We start from the raw sequence: 23,210 nt of genomic DNA, 5'->3' as shown, positions 1-23,210 counted from the left end.
TCTTCCCATTTCTGCTCCATTAGAGCACCCTACAATTTTAAAGTGCATTGTGCTCCACAGTGCCACCGCGCGGTCCTATTGCCCGCCCGCGTACAGCGGAGACTCGGCCACCTCGTCCTCATGACCTGTTTATCACCATCCTCTTGTTTCCAAGCTCAGTCCTTTACTTCATGGAGCACTCTCCTATCATATTCGTCTTCCTCTGCACTTTAGTCTTCCTCTTATCAACTCCCGGTTTGATTTATGATTCACTTTCAACACGCCTTCCCAAATACCCGCCTCCTAATCAGCTGAACGCACGTTTGTTCCTCGACCTTCTGCTCCTGCCCTTCAACGGAGCTTTTGCTTTCCCCTTGGCATACTTCTGCCCACATCCTTTCCAAACCTAATGGAGTGTCTTGGCCCAAAACATCGATCGCCCATTTCCATCTATCCAGGCTGACTGACATGCTGAGTTCCTCCTGCAATTTGTTTACTTTGGTCATGAGATCCATGAACTGCAGAACCTTTTTTGTCTGTCCCATACACCGACAATTAACTCACATCCCAGAATCAGCCTGGACATTATCATTGGACTGTACCGACTATCGCTCACAAGATGTTAAAGATTGCAGATGCTCTTTGTAGCCACAAATGATCACAGCCTTGAGTAATCGATGTTCCTGTCGTGGTATTGGAGACGGTTCAAGCGTAAAATGAGGTGAAGTTAATCTAGTTTACTCATAGCCGATCAAATTCTTGGCGGAAGAGTCCTAAAATAGAAATGTCAACGTGGGAAAGGGAAGGGGTAATAAATCGTCCGGGGGTCTGGTGTTCCAGGCGACCACGGGGTCAGACCTAAAGAGTTAGATGAAGTGGTGACTGAAATAGCATCCGGTCTCACCAGTGGGGTGGAGATCTCACAAATGAGGCACCAATGTATTCACTTAACGCTCAATGGTTTGCATGTGAAATATTGCCGCGCCGGCAGGGCCGTTTAGGCCGCTGGAGAGTAACGCAGTGATTAGTATTGTGGCAAAGGTGATATTTTTACTGATTTTCTTGCTAGAACTTCGTTTTGCGTTCTGTTTTGCCGAACCTGAACGATGCCGATAGCATTTGCGTTTTCATGTTTTATCCGACATGAAGTTGACTACAGTGAGTTGACTCCTCTGTGGTGTCTCTATTTTTGGCACTGTCGGAGAGCCTATATCGTTTACCCTTGACCTCACATTGTATCTCGTTGTAGTCTTGTGCACTTATTGTTCAAGTTTAGCTTTTACAATTTATTCTGTACCGCTGTAGTTTTACTTCAATGCACTGTATAAGGATTTATTCTCTTTGAATATTATGCATGAAAAGATTTTTAATGAACATTCAAATCATTGCTTGACGGTACATGTCACAATAATAAAACAAATCCAATTACAATCCGCCCGCGGGGAGTCACGGGTCACATTTGCAACAGGGTGACCACTACAGGAGTTCGGCCTTCAACAGGCGGCCCACAGAGAGTTTTCTTGTCTACAGTGTACCCATTCCTCTTGTCGCCGGTTAGAAATCTCGTCGATTTTCTCACGTCTCCTCCTCTTCCTTCCTCTCAGTCAGGTGAGATTCCCGCACGTTCTCGCTTCCCACTCCTCATTGGTTGCCCACCAGTTTCGAAACACTTAATTTGATTCCAGGGGCTTCTGTCCTTTCGGATTCCGCTTCCTCAGCTCCACGACTTCCAGCGCTCAGCTCCCGGCTTCATTTATGATTCTCTTTCATCGCACATCCCCAACCACCCGCCTTTCCACTCCGCTTGACTTTCCTATCACCTTCCAGCTTCTGTTCCTTTTCTGTTTAGAGGGAGTTAATACCTTTACGGTTCTCTCTCTTGAGAGAGTAGAGCGGATACGACTGAAACGACCTCACAATGATTCTTGTGTAGCATTGCTGTTGTTTTACTTCAGTACACTGTATAATGATTTGTACCGCATGAATACTATGCATAACAAGCTTTTCAATGAACATGCACTTCACTGCTTTACCGTACGTGTGACACCAATAAAACAGCAAAACACATCCAATTCCGCTATAGCTGCCGGTGTCAGCATTCCATCAGAAGGCCCAGATCATCTTTCCCAGAGCAGTGTGAGCCCGGACCGCTTGCTTGGATATCACACGATCCGTAAAGGAATACAACAGGTTCCGGCCCTTTGGCCCACAATATTGTACGGATCCTCATTGCGTACTCTGCGCTCGATGTAAGTCTTCCCACCACCACAGGCAGTTACCTGTAATATATGCTGCTTTCTGAGCAGTGTCTAGGTTTGGTACTGAACAGTCTTCTGCTTCCTCACTTGTGGTCAGCTAAGACCGAAAAGATCCAGCGCAAGACCAAATTGATATAGCACTTGGCTCCTCCGCCCACATAAGTAAAGTTTCCATCAAACTTCAGGAGTTTATTCTTTTACCAGCCACTTTCTAAGATCGTTATCTCCAACGCATTCATGGAGAGTCACAGCAAATTATCCCCGATCCGTTTCGAGAATCTGCCAATGGAAGATTCCGTTTCCAGTCGACAGAATGTCTTCAATTGGTAATAAATTAACGGTTCTGTCTCTATATCGTGATGGTCTATATTGTTCTTTACACGCTCTGCATCGTTATCCCTTTGTTCTTAATATACTGCAAATAGATAGATAGATAGATAGATAGATAGATAGATAGATAGATAGATAGATAGATAGATAGATAGATATATAGATAGATAGATAGATAGATAGATAGATAGATGGATGGATAGATAGATAGATCAATCAGTCAATCAATCAATCAATCAATCAATTACCCTTGGATTAACATTCCATAAACTCTAAGTTACTTGTCATTCAACCGGACATGATTACATGGGCCTATGGTCTATTAGCCTTCATTAGCTGTGGGATTTGTTTCAAAATCCAAGAGGTAATGTTACAGATTTATAGGGCCCTGTTCAGACTCCACTTGGAGTACACTGTTCAGGTCTGGTCACCTCTCTACAGCAATGAGTTGAAACTATAGAAAGGGTTCAGAGGAGGTTTACAAGAATATTGCCTGGATTGTGGAATGTGCCTCATGAGAACAGGTTCAGTTAACGGCCTTTACTCCTTGAAGAGACGGAAGATGAGAGGTGACCTGATAGAGGTGTATAAGATGATGAGAGACATTGATCGTGTGGATAGTCGGAGGCTTTTTCCCAGGGCTGTATTGGTTGCCATAAGAGCACACAGGTTTAAGGTGCTGGGGAGTAGTTGTAAAGGTGATGTCAGGATAAAGTTTTTTACTCAGAAAGTCGTCAGTGCGTGGAACGGGCTACCGGCACTGGTGCTGGAGGCAGATACGATAGGGTCTTTTAAGAGACTTTTGGATAGGTACATGGAGCTTGGAATAATCGAGGGTTATGTGGCAGGCTAGTAATTTCTAAGGTAGGGACATGTTCGGCACAAGTTTGTGGGCCGAAGGGCCTGTATTGTGCTGCAGGTCTTCTATGTTTGTACCATCCAGTTTGTCTTCAACGTATATTGGGAAAGGTGAGGGCCGTGCAGTCTTCAGCATGGATACCGCACCATACCGGCAGGTGTGAATGAGAACAGAGCATGTGAGAGCGGACAGGCCATTGTGTGAGTGTATCTGTGTTGGAATGACATTAGCTCATCAGGCTTGGGCGATGTAAATTTGGGGTAAATTTCGCCTTCTTTTTTCTTCTTCTTCTTCTTCTTCTTCTTCTTCTTCTTCTTCTTCTTCTTCTTCTTCTTCTTCTTCTTCTTCTTCTTCTTCTTCTTCTTCTTCTTCTTCTTCTTCTTCTTCTTCTTCTTCTTCTTCTTCTTCTCCTTCTCCTTCTGTGAACTGGCTCCGGGGTAGTGTTTTGTTCTTCGTGTGGAATGCCCGTAATCCTGGAGAGGGCTAGCCTCACGGAGTGCACTGGAGTGCAGGTAATAAAAGAACGTGTTACGGAACTGGAACTGTCAATAGATTACCTCTAGCTCAGGCGGGGAAGACCGCGTAAGTAAAGGGTACGAGCCACAGTGAGTTATTTATCCCTACGTTGCAGGAGGTAGGTAACTGAGTGACAGTCAGTTTAAAGAATGGTAATGGACAGCCAGTGCAGCGGTAATGTCTGGCCGTTTTTCTCAATAATAAATATGCCACTTTCGATACTGTTGAGGGGGATGACCTACTGTGGGGTGAAGAAGCGGCAGTGACCATGTCGCCTGCGCTGAGGCTAGTAATTTGGCTTAGAACAGAACAGTGGTGAAGAGGACTTCAGTGGTGATAGGGGATTCCATGATTAGCGGAACAGAGGCGTGATTTTTGGGCGCGTAGAGAAGCCCGGACAGTATGTTCCATCGTAGCTGCTAGTGTATAGATGCTTCAGATCGGGACCACCGCAGCCAGATATCATGGCACATATTGACTCCAATGGCATAGCAAAGAAAGAGATGAAATCCTCATGAACTGTTTTAGGAGGCGAGGCATGATCTCCTGGGTAGAACTCTGCAAAGCAGGATCTCCCCGTTGGTAATCTCTGAGTTGTTGCTCGTGCCATACGCCAGGGAGGGCAAGACTCAGATGATTTGTTAAATAACGGCGTGGGCGAGAAACGGCTGCAGTAAGGAGGAGCTGCGATTTCTGGATCATTTGGAATGTATTCTGGGGAATGTACCAACTGTACAAAAGTTATCACCACAATCACTCAAGTCAGTGGCATATAATGTAAAAGCAGTCCCAACACAGACCGCTGTGGAACAACACTGGAAGGCAACCTGGAAAAACTTCCTTTGTTTCCACTCTCTGGCAATCAGCCACTTCTTTACCGATGCGAAAATATGCCATTTAATAACATGGGTGCTTACTTTGTGAAGCAGCCTACTTTTCGGCATCTTGTAAAAGTCCTTCTGAAATTCCCAGTACATGACATCCAACAATTCCCTTTGTCTGACACACTTGTTATTTCTTCAAAGGCTTCCACTTATTTTTCAGGTAATGTTTTCCCTTGAAGAAAACAGGCTGACTGTGACCTATTTAACATGTGCCTCTAAATATCCCAAAAACACATTTTGACAATTGACTCCGAAATTTTCCCACCACTGTGTTCAGACTAAAAAAACTATAATTTTCTTTTTACTGCCTCTCTCTTGCTTGAAGAGTGGAGTGACATTTATGATTTTCCAGTCCTTTAAGGGGTGAAATAACAGCTGGAGTTTAACCTGACCGGAATCTGAAGTGCAACGCGTTGGCAGATCGTGAAAAGAGAGCAGATACAGTGAGACAGAGAGATTATGGAGAGGTACAGGTTCAGGGCATATTTGTGTTGAGTTCTGCATTGGTACTTTCCAGTGAGACAGGGAGGTTATGGAGGGGTACAGGTTCAGGGCATCTTTGTGTGGAGTTCTGCATTGGTACGTTCCAGTGAGACTGGGAGGTTTTGGAGGGGTACAGGTTCAGGGCAAATTTGTGTGAAGTTCTGCATTGGTGCGTTCCAGTGAGACAAGGAGGTTATGGGCGGGTACACGTTCAGGGCATATTTGTGTGGAATTCTGCATTGGTACGCTCCAGTGAGACAGGGAGGTTATGCAGTGTACAGGTTCAGGGCATATTTGTGTGTAGTTCTGCAGTGGTACGTTCCAGTGAGACAGGGAGGTTATGGATGTGTACAGGTTCAGGGCACATTTGTGTGCATTTCTGCATTGGCACGTTCCAGTGAGACAGGGAGGTTATGGAGGGGTACAGGTTCAGGGCATATTTGTGTGGTGTTCTGCATTGGTACGTTCCAGTGAGACAGGGAGGTTATGGAGAAGTACAGGTTCAGGGCATATTTGTGTGCAGTTCTGCATTGGTACGTTCCAGTAAGACAGGGAGGTTATGCAGGTTACAGGCTCAGGGCATATTTGTGTGGAGTTCTGCATTGGTACGTTCCAGTGAGACAGGGAGGTTATGCAGGGGTACAGGTTCAGGGCATATTTGTGTGGTGTTCTGCAATGGTACGTTCCAGTGAGACAGGGAGTTTATGCACGGTACAGGATCAGGGCATTTTTGAGTGGAGTTCAGCATTGGTGCGTTCCAGTGAGACAGGGAGGTTATGGAGGGGTACAGGTTCAGGGCATATTTGTGTGGAGTTCAGCATTGGTACTTTCCAGTGAGAGAGGGAGGTTATGGAGGGTACAGGTTCATGGCACATTTGTGTGGAGTTCTGCATTGGTACGTTCCAGTGAGAGAGGGAAGTAATGGAGGGTACTGGTTCAGGGCATATTTGTGTGGAGTTCTGCATTGGTACGTTCCAGTGAGACAGGGAGGTTATGCACGGTACAGGATCAGGGCATATTTGAGTGGAGTTCAGCATTGGTGCGTTCCAGTGAGACAGGGAGGTTATGGAGGGGTACAGGTTCAGGGCATATTTGTGTGGAGTTCTGCATTGGTACTTTCCAGTGAGAGAGGGAGATTATGGAGGGTACAAGTTCAAGGCACATTTGTGTGGAGTTCTGCATTGGTACGTTCCAGTGAGACAGGGAGGTTATGGAGGGGTACAGGTTCAGGGCATATTTGTGTGGAGTTCTGCATTGGTACTTTCCAGTGAGAGAGGGAGATTATGGAGGGTACAGGTTCATGGCACATTTGTGTGGAGTTCTGCAGTCCGACGTTCCAGTGAGACAGGGAGGTTATGGACGGGAACAGGTTCAGGGCATATTTGTGTGGAGTTCTGCATTGGTACGTTCCAGTGAGACAGGGAAGTTATGGAGGGTACTGGTTCAGGGCATATTTGTGTGGAGTTCTGCATTGGTCCGTTCCAGTGAGACAGGGATGTTATGGAGGGTACAGGTTCAGGGTATATTTGTGTGGAGTTCTGCGTTGGTATGTTCCAGTGAGACTGGGAGTTTATGGAGGGGTACAGGTTCAGGGCCAATTTGTGTGGTGTTCTGCAATGGTACGTTCCAGTCAGACAGGGAGGTTATGCACGGTACAGGATCAGGGCATATTTGATTGGAGTTCGGCATTGGTGCGTTCCAGTGAGACAGGGAGGTTATGGAGGGGTACAGGTTCAGGGCATATTTGTGTGGAGTTCTGAATTGGTACGTTCCAGTGAGACAGGGAGGTTATGGAGGGGTACAGGTTCAGAGCATATTTGTGTGGAGTTCTGCATTGGTGTGTTCCAGTGAGACAAGGAGGTTATGGGCGGGTACAGGTTCAGGGCATATTTGTGTGGAATTCTGCATTGGTACGTTCCAGTGAGACAGGGAGGTTATGGACGGTACAGGTTCAGGGTATATTTGTGTGGAGTTCTGCGTTGGTACGTTCCAGTGTGACTGGGAGGTTATGGAGGGGTACAGGGTCAGGGCATATTTGTTTGGAATTCTGCATTGGTACGTTCCAGTGAGACAGGGAGGGTATGGAGAGGTATAGGTTCAGGGCATATTTGTGTGGAGTTCTGCATTGGTACGTTCCGGTGAGCAGGGAGGTTATGGAGAGGTACAGGTTCAGGGCATATTTGTGTGTAGTTCTGCATTGGTACGTTCCAGTGAGACAGGGACGTTATGCAGAGTACAGGTTCAGGGCATGTTTGTGTGGAATTATGCACTGGTACGTTCCAGTGAGACAGGGAGGTTATGGACGGGTACAGATTCCGGGCATATTTTTGTGGTGTTCTGCATTGGTATTTTCCAGTGAGAGAGGGAGGTTATGCAGGGGTACAGGTTCAGGGCATATTTGTGTGGAGTTCTGCATTGGTGCGTTCCATTGAGAAAAGGAGGTTATGGGCGGTTACACGTTCAGGGCATATTTGTGTGGAATTCTGAATTGGTACGTTCCAGTGAGACAGGGAAGTTATGGGGGGTACAGGTTCAGGGCATATTTGTGTGGAGTTCAGCATTGGTACTTTCCAGTGAGAGAGGGAGATTATGGAGGGTACAGGTTCATGGCACATTTGTGTAGAGTTCTGCAGTCCGACGTTCCAGTGAGACAGGGAGGTTATGGACGGGTACAGGTTCAGGGCATATTTGTGTGGAGTTCTGCATTGGTACGTTCAGTGAGACAGGGAAGTTATGGAGGGTACTGGTTCAGGGCATATTTGTGTGGAGTTCTGCATTGGTACGTTCCAGTGAGACAGGGATGTTATGGAGGGTACAGGTTCAGGGTATATTTGTGTGGAGTTCTGCGTTGGTATGTTCCTGTGAGACTGGGAGGTTATGGAGGGGTACAGGTTCAGGGCACATTTGTGTGGTGTTCTGCAATGGTACGTTCCAGTCAGACAGGGAGGTTATGCACGGTACAGGATCAGGGCATATTTGATTGGAGTTCGGCATTGGTGCGTTTCAGTGAGACAGGGAGGTTATGGAGGGGTACAGTTTCAGGGCATATTTGTGTGGAGTTCTGCATTGGTACGTTCCAGTGAGACAGGGAGGTTATGGAGGGGTACAGATTCAGAGCATATTTGTGTGGCGTTCTGCATTGGTGTGTTCCAGTGAGACAAGGAGGTTATGGGCGGGTACAGGTTCAGGGCATATTTGAGTGGAGGTCAGCATTGGTGCGTTCCAGTGAGACAGGGAGGTTATGGAGGGGTACAGGTTCAGGGCATATTTGTGTGGAGTTCAGCATTGGGACTTTCCAGTGAGAGAGGGAGGTTATGGAGGGTACACGTTCATGGCACATTTGTGTGGAGTTCAGCAGTCCGACGTTCCAGTGAGACAGGGAGGTTATGGACGGGTACAGGTTCAGGGCATATTTGTGTGGTGTTCTGCATTGGTACGTTCCAGTGAGACAGGGAAGTTATGGAGGGTACTGGTTCAGGGCATATTTGTTTGGAGTTCTGCGTTGGTATCTTCCAGTGAGACTGGGAGGTTATGGAGGGGTACAGGTTCAGGGCACATTTGTGTGGTGTTCTGCAATGGTACGTTCCAGTGAGACAGGGAGTTTATGCACGGTACAGGATCAGGGCATTTTTGAGTGGAGTTCAGCATTGGTGCGTTCCAGTGAGACAGGGAGGTTATGGAGGGGTACAGGTTCAGGGCATATTTGTGTGGAGTTCAGCATTGGTACTTTCCAGTGAGAGAGGGAGTTTATGGAGGGTATAGTTTCATGGCACATTTGTGTGGAGTTCTGCAGTGGGACGTTCCAGTGAGACAGGGAGGTTATGGACGGGTACAGGTTCAGGCATATTTGTGTGGAGTTCTGCATTGGTGCGTTCCAGTGAGACAAGGAGGTTATGGGCGGGTACACGTTCAGGGCATATTTGTGTGGAATTCTGCATTGGTACGTTCCAGTGAGACAGGGAAGTTATGGAGGGTACTGGTTCAGGGCATATTTGTGTGGAGTTCTGCATTGGTACGTTCCAGTGAGACAGGGAGGTTATGGAGAGGTACAGGTTCAGGGCATATTTGTGTTGAGTTCTGCATTGGTACTTTCCAGTGAGACAGGGAGGTTATGGAGGGGTACAGGTTCAGGGCATCTTTGTGTGGAGTTCTGCATTGGTACGTTCCAGTGAGACTGGGAGGTTTTGGAGGGGTACAGGTTCAGGGCAAATTTGTGTGGAGTTATGCATTGGTGCGTTCCAGTGAGACAAGGAGGTTATGGGCGGGTACACGTTCAGGGCATATTTGTGTGGAATTCTGCATTGGTACGTTCCAGTGAGACAGGGAGGTTATGGACGGGTACAGGTTCAGGACATATTTGTGTGGAGTTCTGCATTGGTACGTTCCAGTGAGACAGGGAGGTTATGGAGAAGTACAGGTTCAGGGCATATTTGTGTGTAGTTCTGCATTAGTACGTTCCAGTAAGACAGGGACGTTATGCAGGTTACAGGCTCATGGCACATTTGTGTGGAGTTCTGCAGTCCGACGTTCCAGTGAGACAGGGAGGTTATGGACGGGAACAGGTTCAGGGCATATTTGTGTGGAGTTCTGCATTGGTACGTTCCAGTGAGACAGGGAAGTTATGGAGGGTACTGGTTCAGGGCATATTTGTGTGGAGTTCTGCATTGGTACGTTCCAGTGAGACAGGGATGTTATGGAGGGTACAGGTTCAGGGTATATTTGTGTGGAGTTCTGCGTTGGTATGTTCCAGTGAGACTGGGAGGTTATGGAGGGGTACAGGTTCAGGGCCAATTTGTGTGGTGTTCTGCAATGGTACGTTCCAGTCAGACAGGGAGGTTATGCACGGTACAGGATCAGGGCATATTTGATTGGAGTTCGGCATTGGTGCGTTCCAGTGAGACAGGGAGGTTATGGAGGGGTACATGTTCAGGGCATATTTGTGTGGAGTTCTGAATTGGTACGTTCCAGTGAGACAGGGAGGTTATGGAGGGGTACAGGTTCAGAGCATATTTGTGTGGAGTTCTGCATTGGTGTGTTCCAGTGAGACAAGGAGGTTATGGGCGGGTACAGGTTCAGGGCATATTTGTGTGGAATTCTGCATTGGTACGTTCCAGTGAGACAGGGAGGTTATGGACGGTACAGGTTCAGGGTATATTTGTGTGGAGTTCTGCGTTGGTACGTTCCAGTGTGACTGGGAGGTTATGGAGGGTTACAGGGTCAGGGCATATTTGTTTGGAATTCTGCATTGGTACGTTCCAGTGAGACAGGGAGGGTATGGAGAGGTATAGGTTCAGGGCATATTTGTGTGGAGTTCTGCATTGGTACGTTCCGGTGAGCAGGGTGGTTATGGAGAGGTACAGGTTCAGGGCATATTTGTGTGTAGTTCTGCATTGGTACGTTCCAGTGAGACAGGGACGTTATGCAGAGTACAGGTTCAGGGCATGTTTGTGTGGAGTTATGCACTGGTACGTTCCAGTGAGACAGGGAGGTTATGGACGGGTACAGATTCCGGGCATATTTTTGTGGTGTTCTGCATTGGTACTTTCCAGTGAGAGAGGGAGGTTATGCAGGGGTACAGGTTCAGGGCATATTTGTGTGGAGTTCTGCATTGGTGCGTTCCATTGAGAAAAGGAGGTTATGGGCGGTTACACGTTCAGGGCATATTTGTGTGGAATTCTGAATTGGTGCGTTCCAGTGAGACAAGGAGGTTATGGGCGGGTACACGTTCAGGGCATATTTGTGTGGAATTCTGCATTGGTACGTTCCAGTGAGACAGGGAGGTTATGGACGGGTACAGGTTCAGGACATATTTGTGTGGAGTTCTGCATTGGTACGTTCCAGTGAGACAGGGAGGTTATGGAGAAGTACAGGTTCAGGGCATATTTGTGTGTAGTTCTGCATTAGTACGTTCCAGTAAGACAGGGACGTTATGCAGGTTACAGGCTCAGGGCATATTTGTGTGGAGTTCTGCATTGGTACGTTCCAGTGAGACAGGGAGGTTATGCAGGGGTACAGGTTCAGGGCATATTTGTGTGGTGTTCTGCAATGGTACGTTCCAGTGAGACAGGGAGTTTATGCACGGTACAGGATCAGGGCATTTTTGAGTGGAGTTCAGCATTGGTGCGTTCCAGTGAGACAGGGTGGTTATGGAGGGGTACAGGTTCAGGGCATATTTGTGTGGAGTTCAGCATTGGTACTTTCCAGTGAGAGAGGGAGGTTATGGAGGGTACAGGTTCATGGCACATTTGTGTGGAGTTCTGCAGTGGGACGTTCCAGTGAGACAGGGAGGTTATGGACGGGTACAGGTTCAGGGCATATTTGTGTGGATTTCTGCATTGGTGCATTCCAGTGAGACAAGGAGGTTATGGGCGGTTACACGTTCAGGGCATATTTGTGTGGAATTCTGCATTGGTACGTTCCAGTGAGACAGGGAAGTTATGGAGTGTACTGGTTCAGGGCATATTTGTGTGGAGTTCTGCATTGGTACGTTCCAGTGAGACAGGGAGGTTATGCACGGTACAGGATCAGGGCATATTTGAGTGGAGTTCAGCATTGGTGCGTTCCAGTGATACAGGGAGGTTATGGAGGGGTACAGGTTCAGGGCATATTTGTGTGGAGTTCAGCATTGGTACTTTCCAGTGAGAGAGGGAGATTATGGAGGGTACAGGTTCATGGTACATTTGTGTGGAGTTCTGCAGTCCGACGTTCCAGTGAGACAGGGAGGTTATGGACGGGTACAGGTTCAGGGCATATTTGTGTGGAGTTCTGCATTGGTACGTTCCAGTGAGACAGGGAAGTTATGGAGGGTACTGGTTCAGGGCATATTTGTGTGGAGTTCTGCATTGGTACGTTCCAGTGAGACAGGGAGGATATGGAGGGGTACAGGTTCAGGGCATATTTGTGTGGAGTTCTGCATTGATTATTTCCAGTGAGAGAGGGAGGTTATGGAGGTTACAGTTTCATGGCACATTTGTGTGGAGTTCTGCAGTGGGACGTTCCAGTGAGACAGGGAGGTTATGGACGGGTACAGGTTCAGGGCATATTTGTGTGGAGTTCTGCATTGATTCGTTCCAGTGAGACAGGGAGGTTATGGAGAGGTACAGGTTCAGGGCATATTTGTGTGGCGTTCTGCGTTTGGACGTTCCGGTGAGACAGGGTGGTTATGCACGGTACAGGATCAGGGCATATTTGATTGGAGTTCTGCATTGGTGCGTTCCAGTGAGACAGGGAGGTTATGGAGGGGTACAGGTTCAGGGCATATTTGTGTGGAGTTCTGCATTGGTACGTTCCAGTGAGACTGGGAGGTTACGGAGGGTGCAGGTTCAGGGCATATTCGTGTGGAATTCTGCATTGGTGCGTTACAGTGAGACAGGGAGTTTATGGAGGGTTACAGGTTCAGGGTATATTTGTGTGGAGTTCTCCGTTGGTACGTTCCAGTGTGACTGGGAGGTTTTGGAGGGGTACAGGGTCAGGGCATATTTGTGGGTAGTTCTGCATTGGTACGTCCCAGTGAGACAGGGAGGTTATGGAGGGTACAGGTTCAGGGCATATTTGTGTGGTGTTCTGCAATGGTACGTTCCAGTCAGACAGGGAGGTTATGCACGGTACAGGATCAGGGCATATTTGATTGGAGTTCGGCATTGGTGCGTTCCAGTGAGACAGGGAGGTTATGGAGGGGAACAGGTTCAGGGCATATTTGTGTGGAATTCTGCATTGGTACGTTCCAGTGAGACAGGGAGTTTATGGAGGGTTACAGGTTCAGGGTATATTTGTGTGGAGTTCTGCATTGGTACGTTCCAGTGTGACTGGGAGGTTATGGAGGGGTACAGGGTCAGGGCATATTTGTGTGGTGTTCTGCAATGGTACGTTCCAGTCAGACCGGGAGGTTATGCACGGTACAGGATCAGGGCATATTTGATTGGAGTTCGGCATTGGTGCGTTCCAGTGAGACAGGGAGGTTATGGAGGGGTACAGGTTCAGGGCATATTTGTGTGGAGTTCTGCATTGGTACGTTGCAGTGAGACTGGGAGGTTATGGAGGGGTACAGGTTCAGAGCATATTTGTGTGGAGTTCTGCATTGGTGTGTTCCAGTGAGACAAGGAGGTTATGGGCGGGTACAAGTTCAGGGCATATTTGTGTGGAATTCTGCATTGGTACGTTCCAGTGAGACAGGGAGGTTATGGAGGGTACAGGTTCAGGGCATATTCGTGTGGAATTCTGCATTGGTGCGTTCCAGTGAGACAGGGAGTTTATGGAGGGTTACAGGTTCAGGGTATATTTGTGTGGAGTTCTGCGTTGGTACGTTCCAGTGAGACAAGGAGGTTATGGGCGGGTACAGGTTCAGGGCATATTTGTGTGGAATTCTGCATTGGTACGTTCCCGTGAGACAGGGAGTTTATGGAGGGTTACAGGTTCAGGGTATATTTGTGTGGAGTTCTGCGTTGGAACGTTCCAGTGTGACTGGGAGGTTATGGAGGGTTACAGGGTCAGGGCATATTTGTTTGGTATTCTGCATTGGTACGTTCCAGTGAGACAGGGAGGTTATGGAGAGGTATAGGTTCAGGGCATATTTGTGTGGAGTTCTGCATTGGTACGTTCCGGTGAGCATTGAGGTTATGGAGAGGTACAGGTTCAGGGCATATTTGTGTGTAGTTCTGCATTGGTACGTTCCAGTGAGACAGGGAGTTTATGGAGGGTAACAGATTCAGGGCATATTTGTGTTGAGTTCTGCATTGGTTCGTTCCAGTGAGACAGGGAGGTTATGGAGGGTTACAGGTTCAGGGCATATTTGTGTGGAGTTCAGCATTGGTACTTTCCAGTGAGAGAGGGAGGTTATGGAGGGTACAGGTTCATGGCACATTTGTGTGGATTTCTGCATTGGTGCATTCCAGTGAGACAAGGAGGTTATGGGCGGTTACACGTTCAGGGCATATTTGTGTGGAATTTTGCATTGGTACGTTCCAGTGAGACAGGGAAGTTATGCACGGTACAGGATCAGGGCATATTTGTGTGGAGTTCTGCATTGGTACGTTCCAGTGAGACAGGGAGGTTATGCACGGTACAGGATCAGGGCATATTTGAGTGGAGTTCAGCATTGGTGCGTTCCAGTGATACAGGGAGGTTATGGAGGGGTACAGGTTCAGGGCATATTTGTGTGGAGTTCAGCATTGGTACTTTCCAGTGAGAGAGGGAGATTATGGAGGGTACAGGTTCATGGTACATTTGTGTGGAGTTCTGCAGTCCGACGTTCCAGTGAGACAGGGAGGTTATGGACGGGTACAGGTTCAGGGCATATTTGTGTGGAGTTCTGCATTGGTACGTTCCAGTGAGACAGGGAAGTTATGGAGGGTACTGGTTCAGGGCATATTTGTGTGGAGTTCTGCATTGGTACGTTCCAGTGAGACAGGGATGTTATGGAGGGTACAGGTTCAGGGTATATTTGTGTGGAGTTCTGCGTTGGTATGTTCCAGTGAGACTGGGAGGTTATGGAGGGTTACAGGTTCAGGGCACATTTGTGTGGTGTTCTGCAATGGTACGTTCCAGTCAGACAGGGAGGTTATGCACGGTACAGGATCAGGGCATATTTGATTGGAGTTCGGCATTGGTGCGTTCCAGTGAGACAGGGAGGTTATGCAGGGGTACAGGTTCAGGGCATATTTGTGTGGAGTTCTGCATTGGTACGTTCCAGTGAGACAGGGAGGATATGGAGGGGTACAGGTTCAGGGCATATTTGTGTGGAGTTCTGCATTGATTATTTCCAGTGAGAGAGGGAGGTTATGGAGGTTACAGTTTCATGGCACATTTGTGTGGAGTTCTGCAGTGGGACGTTCCAGTGAGACAGGGAGGTTATGGACGGGTACAGGTTCAGGGCATATTTGTGTGGAGTTCTGCATTGGTTCGTTCCAGTGAGACAGGGAGGTTATGGAGAGGTACAGGTTCAGGGCATATTTGTGTGGCGTTCTGCGTTTGGACGTTCCGGTGAGACAGGGAGGTTACGCACGGTACAGGATCAGGGCATATTTGATTGGAGTTCGGCATTGGTGCGTTCCAGTGAGACAGGGAGGTTATGGAGGGGTACAGGTTCAGGGCATATTTGTGTGGAGTTCTGCATTGGTACGTTCCAGTGAGACTGGGAGGTTACGGAGGGTGCAGGTTCAGGGCATATTCGTGTGGAATTCTGCATTGGTGCGTTCCAGTGAGACAGGGAGTTTATGGAGGGTTACAGGTTCAGGGTATATTTGTGTGGAGTTCTCCGTTGGTACGTTCCAGTGTGACTGGGAGGTTTTGGAGGGGTACAGGGTCAGGGCATATTTGTGGGTAGTTCTGCATTGGTACGTCCCAGTGAGACAGGGAGGTTATGGAGGGTACAGGTTCAGGGCATATTTGTGTGGTGTTCTGCAATGGTACGTTCCAGTCAGACAGTGAGGTTATGCACGGTACAGGATCAGGGCATATTTGATTGGAGTTCGGCATTGGTGCGTTCCAGTGAGACAGGGAGGTTATGGAGGGGAACAGGTTCAGGGCATATTTGTGTGGAATTCTGCATTGGTACGTTCCAGTGAGACAGGGAGTTTATGGAGGGTTACAGGTTCAGGGTATATTTGTGTGGAGTTCTGCATTGGTACGTTCCAGTGTGACTGGGAGGTTATGGAGGGGTACAGGGTCAGGGCATATTTGTGTGGTGTTCTGCAATGGTACGTTCCAGTCAGACCGGGAGGTTATGCACGGTACAGGATCAGGGCATATTTGATTGGAGTTCGGCATTGGTGCGTTCCAGTGAGACAGGGAGGTTATGGAGGGGTACAGGTTCAGGGCATATTTGTGTGGAGTTCTACATTGGTACGTTGCAGTGAGACTGGGAGGTTATGGAGGGGTACAGGTTCAGAGCATATTTGTGTGGAGTTCTGCATTGGTGTGTTCCAGTGAGACAAGGAGGTTATGGGCGGGTACAAGTTCAGGGCATATTTGTGTGGAATTCTGCATTGGTACGTTCCAGTGAGACAGGGAGGTTATGGAGGGTACAGGTTCAGGGCATATTCGTGTGGAATTCTGCATTGGTGCGTTCCAGTGAGACAGGGAGTTTATGGAGGTTTACAGGTTCAGGGTATATTTGTGTGGAGTTCTGCGTTGGTACGTTCCAGTGAGACAAGGAGGTTATGGGCGGGTACAGGTTCAGGGCATATTCGTGTGGAATTCTGCATTGGTACGTTCCCGTGAGACAGGGAGTTTATGGAGGGTTACAGGTTCAGGGTATATTTGTGTGGAGTTCTGCGTTGGTACGTTCCAGTGTGAGTGGGAGGTTATGGAGGGGTACAGGGTCAGGGCATATTTGTTTGGAATTCTGCATTGGTACGTTCCAGTGAGACAGGGAGGTTATGGAGAGGTATAGGTTCAGGGCATATTTGTGTGTAGTTCTGCATTGGTACGTTCCAGTGAGACAGGGAGTTTATGGAGGGGTACAGATTCAGGGCATATTTGTGTTGAGTTCTGCATTGGTTCGTTCCAGTGAGACAGGGAGGTTATGGAGGGTTACAGGTTCAGGACATATTTGTGTGGAGTTCTGCATTGGTGTGTTCCAGTGAGACAAGGAGGTTATGGGCGGGTACAGGTTCAGGGCATATTTGTGTGGAATTCTGCATTGGTACGTTCCAGTGAGACAGGGAGGTTATGGAGGGTTACAGGTTCAGGGCATATTTGTGTGGAGTTCTGCGTTTGGACGTTCCGGTGAGACAGGGAGGTTATGGAGGGGTACAGGTTCATGGCATATTTGTGTTGAGTTCAGCATTGGTACGTTCCAGTGAGACAGGGAGGTTATGGAGGGTTACAGGTTCAGGACATATTTGTGTGGAGTTCTGCATTGGTGTGTTCCAGTGAGATAAGGAGGTTATGGGCGGGTACAGGTTCAGGGCATATTTGTGTGGAATTCTGCATTGGTACGTTCCAGTGAGACAGGGAGGTTATGGAGGGTTACAGGTTCAGGGTATATTTGTGTGGAGTTCTGCGTTGGTACGTTCCAGTGTGACTGGGAGGTTATGGAGGGGTACAGGGTCAGGGCATATTTGTTTGGAATTCTGCATTGGTACGTTCCAGTGAGACAGGGAGGTTATGGAGAGGTATAGGTTCAGGGCATATTTGTGTGGAGTTCTGCATTGGTACGTTCCGGTGAGCAGGGAGGTTATGGAGAGGTACAGGTTCAGGGCATATTTGTGTGTAGTTCTGCATTGGTACGTTCTAGTGAGACAGGGAGTTTATGGAGGGGTACAGATTCAGGGCATATTTGTGTTGAGTTCTGCATTGGTTCGTTCCAGTGAGACAGGGAGGTTATGGAGAGGTACACGTTCAGGGCATATTTGTGTGGAGTTCTGAGTTTGGACGTTCCGGTGAGACAGGGAGGTTATGGAGGGGTACAGGTTCATGGCATATTTGTGTTGAGTTCAGCATTGGTACGTTCCAGTGAGACAGGGAGGTTATGGAGGGTTACAGGTTCAGGACATATTTGTGGGTAGTTCTGCATTGGTACGTCCCAGTGAGACAGGGAGGTTATGCAGGGTACAGGTTCAGGGCATATTTGTGTGGAATTCTGCATTGGTAAGTTCCAGTGAGACAGGGGGTTATGGAGAGGTACAGGTTCAGGGCATATTTGTGTGGAGTTCTGCATTGGTACTTTCCAGTGAGACTGAGAGGTTATGGAGGGTACAGGTTCAGGGCATATTTGTGTGGAGTTCTGCAGTGGGACGTTCCAGTGAGACAGGGAGGTTATGGACGGGTACAGGTTTAGGGCATATTTGTGTGGATTTCTGCATTGGTGCATTCCAGTGAGACAAGGAGGTTATGGGCGGTTACACGTTCAGGGCATATTTGTGTGGAATTCTGCATTGGTACGTTCCAGTGAGACAGGGAAGTTATGGAGGGTACTGGTTCAGGGCATATTTGTGTGGAGTTCTGCATTGGTACGTTCCAGTGAGACAGGGAGGTTATGCACGGTACAGGATCAGGGCATATTTGAGTGGAGTTCAGCATTGGTGCGTTCCAGTGATACAGGGAGGTTATGGAGGGGTACAGGTTCAGGGCATATTTGTGTGGAGTTCAGCATTGGTACTTTCCAGTGAGAGAGGGAGATTATGGAGGGTACAGGTTCATGGTACATTTGTGTGGAGTTCTGCAGTCCGACGTTCCAGTGAGACAGGGAGGTTATGGACGGGTACAGGTTCAGGGCATATTTGTGTGGAGTTCTGAATTGGTACGTTCCAGTGAGACAGGGAAGTTATGGAGGGTACTGGTTCAGGGCATATTTGTGTGGAGTTCTGCATTGGTACGTTCCAGTGAGACAGGGATGTTATGGAGGGTACAGGTTCAGGGTATATTTGTGTGGAGTTCTGCGTTGGTATGTTCCAGTGAGACTGGGAGGATATGGAGGGTTACAGGTTCAGGGCACATTTGTGTGGTGTTCTGCAATGGTACGTTCCAGTCAGACAGGGAGGTTATGCACGGTACAGGTTCAGGGCATATTTGTGTGGAGTTCTGCATTGGTTCGTTCCAGTGAGACAGGGAGGTTATGGAGAGGTACAGGTTCAGGGCATATTTGTGTGGCGTTCTGCGTTTGGACGTTCCGGTGAGACAGGGAGGTTACGCACGGTACAGGATCAGGGCATATTAGATTGGAGTTCGGCATTGGTGCTTTCCAGTGAGACAGGGAGGTTATGGAGGGGTACAGGTTCAGGGCATATTTGTGTGGAGTTCTGCATTGGTACGTTCCAGTGAGACTGGGAGGTTACGGAGGGTGCAGGTTCAGGGCATATTCGTGTGGAATTCTGCATTGGTGCGTTCCAGTGAGACAGGGAGTTTATGGAGGGTTACAGGTTCAGGGTATATTTGTGTGGAGTTCTCCGTTGGTACGTTCCAGTGTGACTGGGAGGTTTTGGAGGGGTACAGGGTCAGGGCATATTTGTGGGTAGTTCTGCATTGGTACGTCCCAGTGAGACAGGGAGGTTATGGAGGGTACAGGTTCAGGGCATATTTGTGTGGTGTTCTGCAATGGTACGTTCCAGTCAGACAGGGAGGTTATGCACGGTACAGGATCAGGGCATATTTGATTGGAGTTCGGCATTGGTGCGTTCCAGTGAGACAGGGAGGTTATGGAGGGGAACAGGTTCAGGGCATATTTGTGTGGAATTCTGCATTGGAACGTTCCAGTGAGACAGGGAGTTTATGGAGGGTTACAGGTTCAGGGTATATTTGTGTGGAGTTCTGCATTGGTACGTTCCAGTGTGACTGGGAGGTTATGGAGGGGTACAGGGTCAGGGCATATTTGTGTGGTGTTCTGCAATGGTACGTTCCAGTCAGACCGGGAGGTTATGCACGGTAAAGGATCAGGGCATATTTGATTGGAGTTCGGCATTGGTGCGTTCCAGTGAGACAGGGAGGTTATGGAGGGGTACAGGTTCAGGGCATATTTGTGTGGAGTTCTACATTGGTACGTTGCAGTGAGACAGGGAGTTTATGGAGGTTTACAGGTTCAGGGTATATTTGTGTGGAGTTCTGCGTTGGTACGTTCCAGTGAGACAAGGAGGTTATGGGCGGGTACAGGTTCAGGGCATATTTGTGTGGAATTCTGCATTGGTACGTTCCCGTGAGACAGGGAGTTTATGGAGGGTTACAGGTTCAGGGTATATTTGTGTGGAGTTCTGCGTTGGTACGTTCCAGTGTGACTGGGAGGTTATGGAGGGGTACAGGGTCAGGGCATATTTGTTTGGAATTCTGCATTGGTACGATCCAGTGAGACAGGGAGGTTATGGAGAGGTATAGGTTCAGGGCATATTTGTGTGGAGTTCTGCATTGGTACGTTCCGGTGAGCATTGAGGTTATGGAGAGGTACAGGTTCAGGGCATATTTGTGTGTAGTTATGCATTGGTACGTTCCAGTGAGACAGGGAGTTTATGGAGGGGTACAGATTCAGGGCATATTTGTGTTGAGTTCTGCATTGGTTCGTTCCAGTGAGACAGGGAGGTTATGGAGGGTTACAGGTTCAGGACATATTTGTGTGGAGTTCTGCATTGGTGTGTTCCAGTGAGACAAGGAGGTTATGGGCGGGTACAGGTTCAGGGCATATTTGTGTGGAATTCTGCATTGGTACGTTCCAGTGAGACAGGGAGGTTATGGAGGGTTACAGGTTCAGGGCATATTTGTGTGGAGTTCTGCGTTTGGACGTTCCGGTGAGACAGGGAGGTTATGGAGGGGTACAGGTTCATGGCATATTTGTGTTGAGTTCAGCATTGGTACGTTCCAGTGAGACAGGGAGGTTATGGAGGGTTACAGGTTCAGGACATATTTGTGTGGAGTTCTGCATTGGTGTGTTCCAGTGAGATAAGGAGGTTATGGGCGGGTACAGGTTCAGGGCATATTTGTGTGGAATTCTGCATTGGTACGTTCCAGTGAGACAGGGAGGTTATGGAGGGTTACAGGTTCAGGGTATATTTGTGTGGAGTTCTGCGTTGGTACGTTCCAGTGTGACTGGGAGGTTATGGAGGGGTACAGGGTCAGGGCATATTTGTTTGGAATTCTGCATTGGTACGTTCCAGTGAGACAGGGAGGTTATGGAGAGGTATAGGTTCAGGGCATATTTGTGTGGAGTTCTGCATTGGTACGTTCCGGTGAGCAGGGAGGTTATGGAGAGGTACAGGTTCAGGGCATATTTGTGTGTAGTTCTGCATTGGTACGTTCCAGTGAGACAGGGAGTTTATGGAGGGGTACAGATTCAGGGCATATTTGTGTTGAGTTCTGCATTGGTTCGTTCCAGTGAGACAGGGAGGTTATGGAGAGGTACACGTTCAGGGCATATTTGTGTGGAGTTCTGAGTTTGGACGTTAAGGTGAGACAGGGAGGTTATGGAGGGGTACAGGTTCATGGCATATTTGTGTTGAGTTCAGCATTGGTACGTTCCAGTGAGACAGGGAGGTTATGGAGGGTTACAGGTTCAGGACATATTTGTGGGTAGTTCTGCATTGGTACGTCCCAGTGAGACAGGGAGGTTATGCAGGGTACAGGTTCAGGGCATATTTGTGTGGAATTCTGCATTGGTAAGTTCCAGTGAGACAGGGAGGTTATGGAGAGGTACAGGTTCAGGGCATATTTGTGTGGAGTTCTGCATTGGTACTTTCCAGTGAGACTGAGAGGTTATGGAGGGTACAGGTTCAGGGCATATTTGTGTGGAGTTCTGCAGTGGGACGTTCCAGTGAGACAGGGAGGTTATGGACGGGTACAGGTTCAGGGCATATTTGTGTGGATTTCTGCATTGGTGCATTCCAGTGAGACAAGGAGGTTATGGGCGGTTACACGTTCAGGGCATATTTGTGTGGAATTCTGCATTGGTACGTTCCAGTGAGACAGGGAAGTTATGGAGGGTACTGGTTCAGGGCATATTTGTGTGGAGTTCTGCATTGGTACGTTCCAGTGAGACAGGGAGGTTATGCACGGTACAGGATCAGGGCATATTTGAGTGGAGTTCAGCATTGGTGCGTTCCAGTGATACAGGGAGGTTATGGAGGGGTACAGGTTCAGGGCATATTTGTGTGGAGTTCAGCATTGGTACTTTCCAGTGAGAGAGGGAGATTATGGAGGGTACAGGTTCATGGTACATTTGTGTGGAGTTCTGCAGTCCGACGTTCCAGTGAGACAGGGAGGTTATGGACGGGTACAGGTTCAGGGCATATTTGTGTGGAGTTCTGCATTGGTACGTTCCAGTGAGACAGGGAAGTTATGGAGGGTACTGGTTCAGGGCATATTTGTGTGGAGTTCTGCATTGGTACGTTCCAGTGAGACAGGGATGTTATGGAGGGTACAGGTTCAGGGTATATTTGTGTGGAGTTCTGCGTTGGTATGTTCCAGTGAGACTGGGAGGTTATGGAGGGTTACAGATTCAGGGCACATTTGTGTGGTGTTCTGCAATGGTACGTTCCAGTCAGACAGGGAGGTTATGCACGGTACAGGATCAGGGCATATTTGATTGGAGTTCGGCATTGGTGCGTTCCAGTGAGACAGGGAGGTTATGGAGGAGTACAGGTTCAGGGCATATTTGTGTGGAGTTCTGCATTGGTACGTTCCAGTGAGACAGGGAGGATATGGAGGGGTACAGGTTCAGGGCATATTTGTGTGGAGTTCTGCATTGATTATTTCCAGTGAGAGAGGGAGGTTATGGAGGTTACAGTTTCATGGCACATTTGTGTGGAGTTCTGCAGTGGGACGTTCCAGTGAGACAGGGAGGTTATGGACGGGTACAGGTTCAGGGCATATTTGTGTGGAGTTCTGCATTGGTTCGTTCCAGTGAGACAGGGAGGTTATGGAGAGGTACAGGTTCAGGGCATATTTGTGTGGCGTTCTGCGTTTGGACGTTCCGGTGAGACAGGGAGGTTACGCACGGTACAGGATCAGGTCATATTTGATTGGAGTTCGGCATTGGTGCGTTCCAGTGAGACAGGGAGGTTATGGAGGGGTACAGGTTCAGGGCATATTTGTGTGGAGTTCTGCATTGGTACGTTCCAGTGAGACTGGGAGGTTACGGAGGGTGCAGGTTCAGGGCATATTCGTGTGGAATTCTGCATTGGTGCGTTCCAGTGAGACAGGGAGTTTATGGAGGGTTACAGGTTCAGGGTATATTTGTGTGGAGTTCTCCGTTGGTACGTTCCAGTGTGACTGGGAGGTTTTGGAGGGGTACAGGGTCAGGGCATATTTGTGGGTAGTTCTGCATTGGTACGTCCCAGTGAGACAGGGAGGTTATGGAGGGTACAGGTTCAGGGCATATTTGTGTGGTGTTCTGCAATGGTACGTTCCAGTCAGACAGGGAGGTTATGCACGGTACAGGATCAGGGCATATTTGATTGGAGTTCGGCATTGGTGCGTTCCAGT

Source organism: Hemitrygon akajei, unplaced genomic scaffold (assembly GCF_048418815.1).
Source record: "Hemitrygon akajei unplaced genomic scaffold, sHemAka1.3 Scf000084, whole genome shotgun sequence".
NCBI classification, from domain to species: Eukaryota; Metazoa; Chordata; class Chondrichthyes; order Myliobatiformes; family Dasyatidae; genus Hemitrygon; species Hemitrygon akajei.
This window is presented reverse-complemented; position numbering follows the sequence as displayed.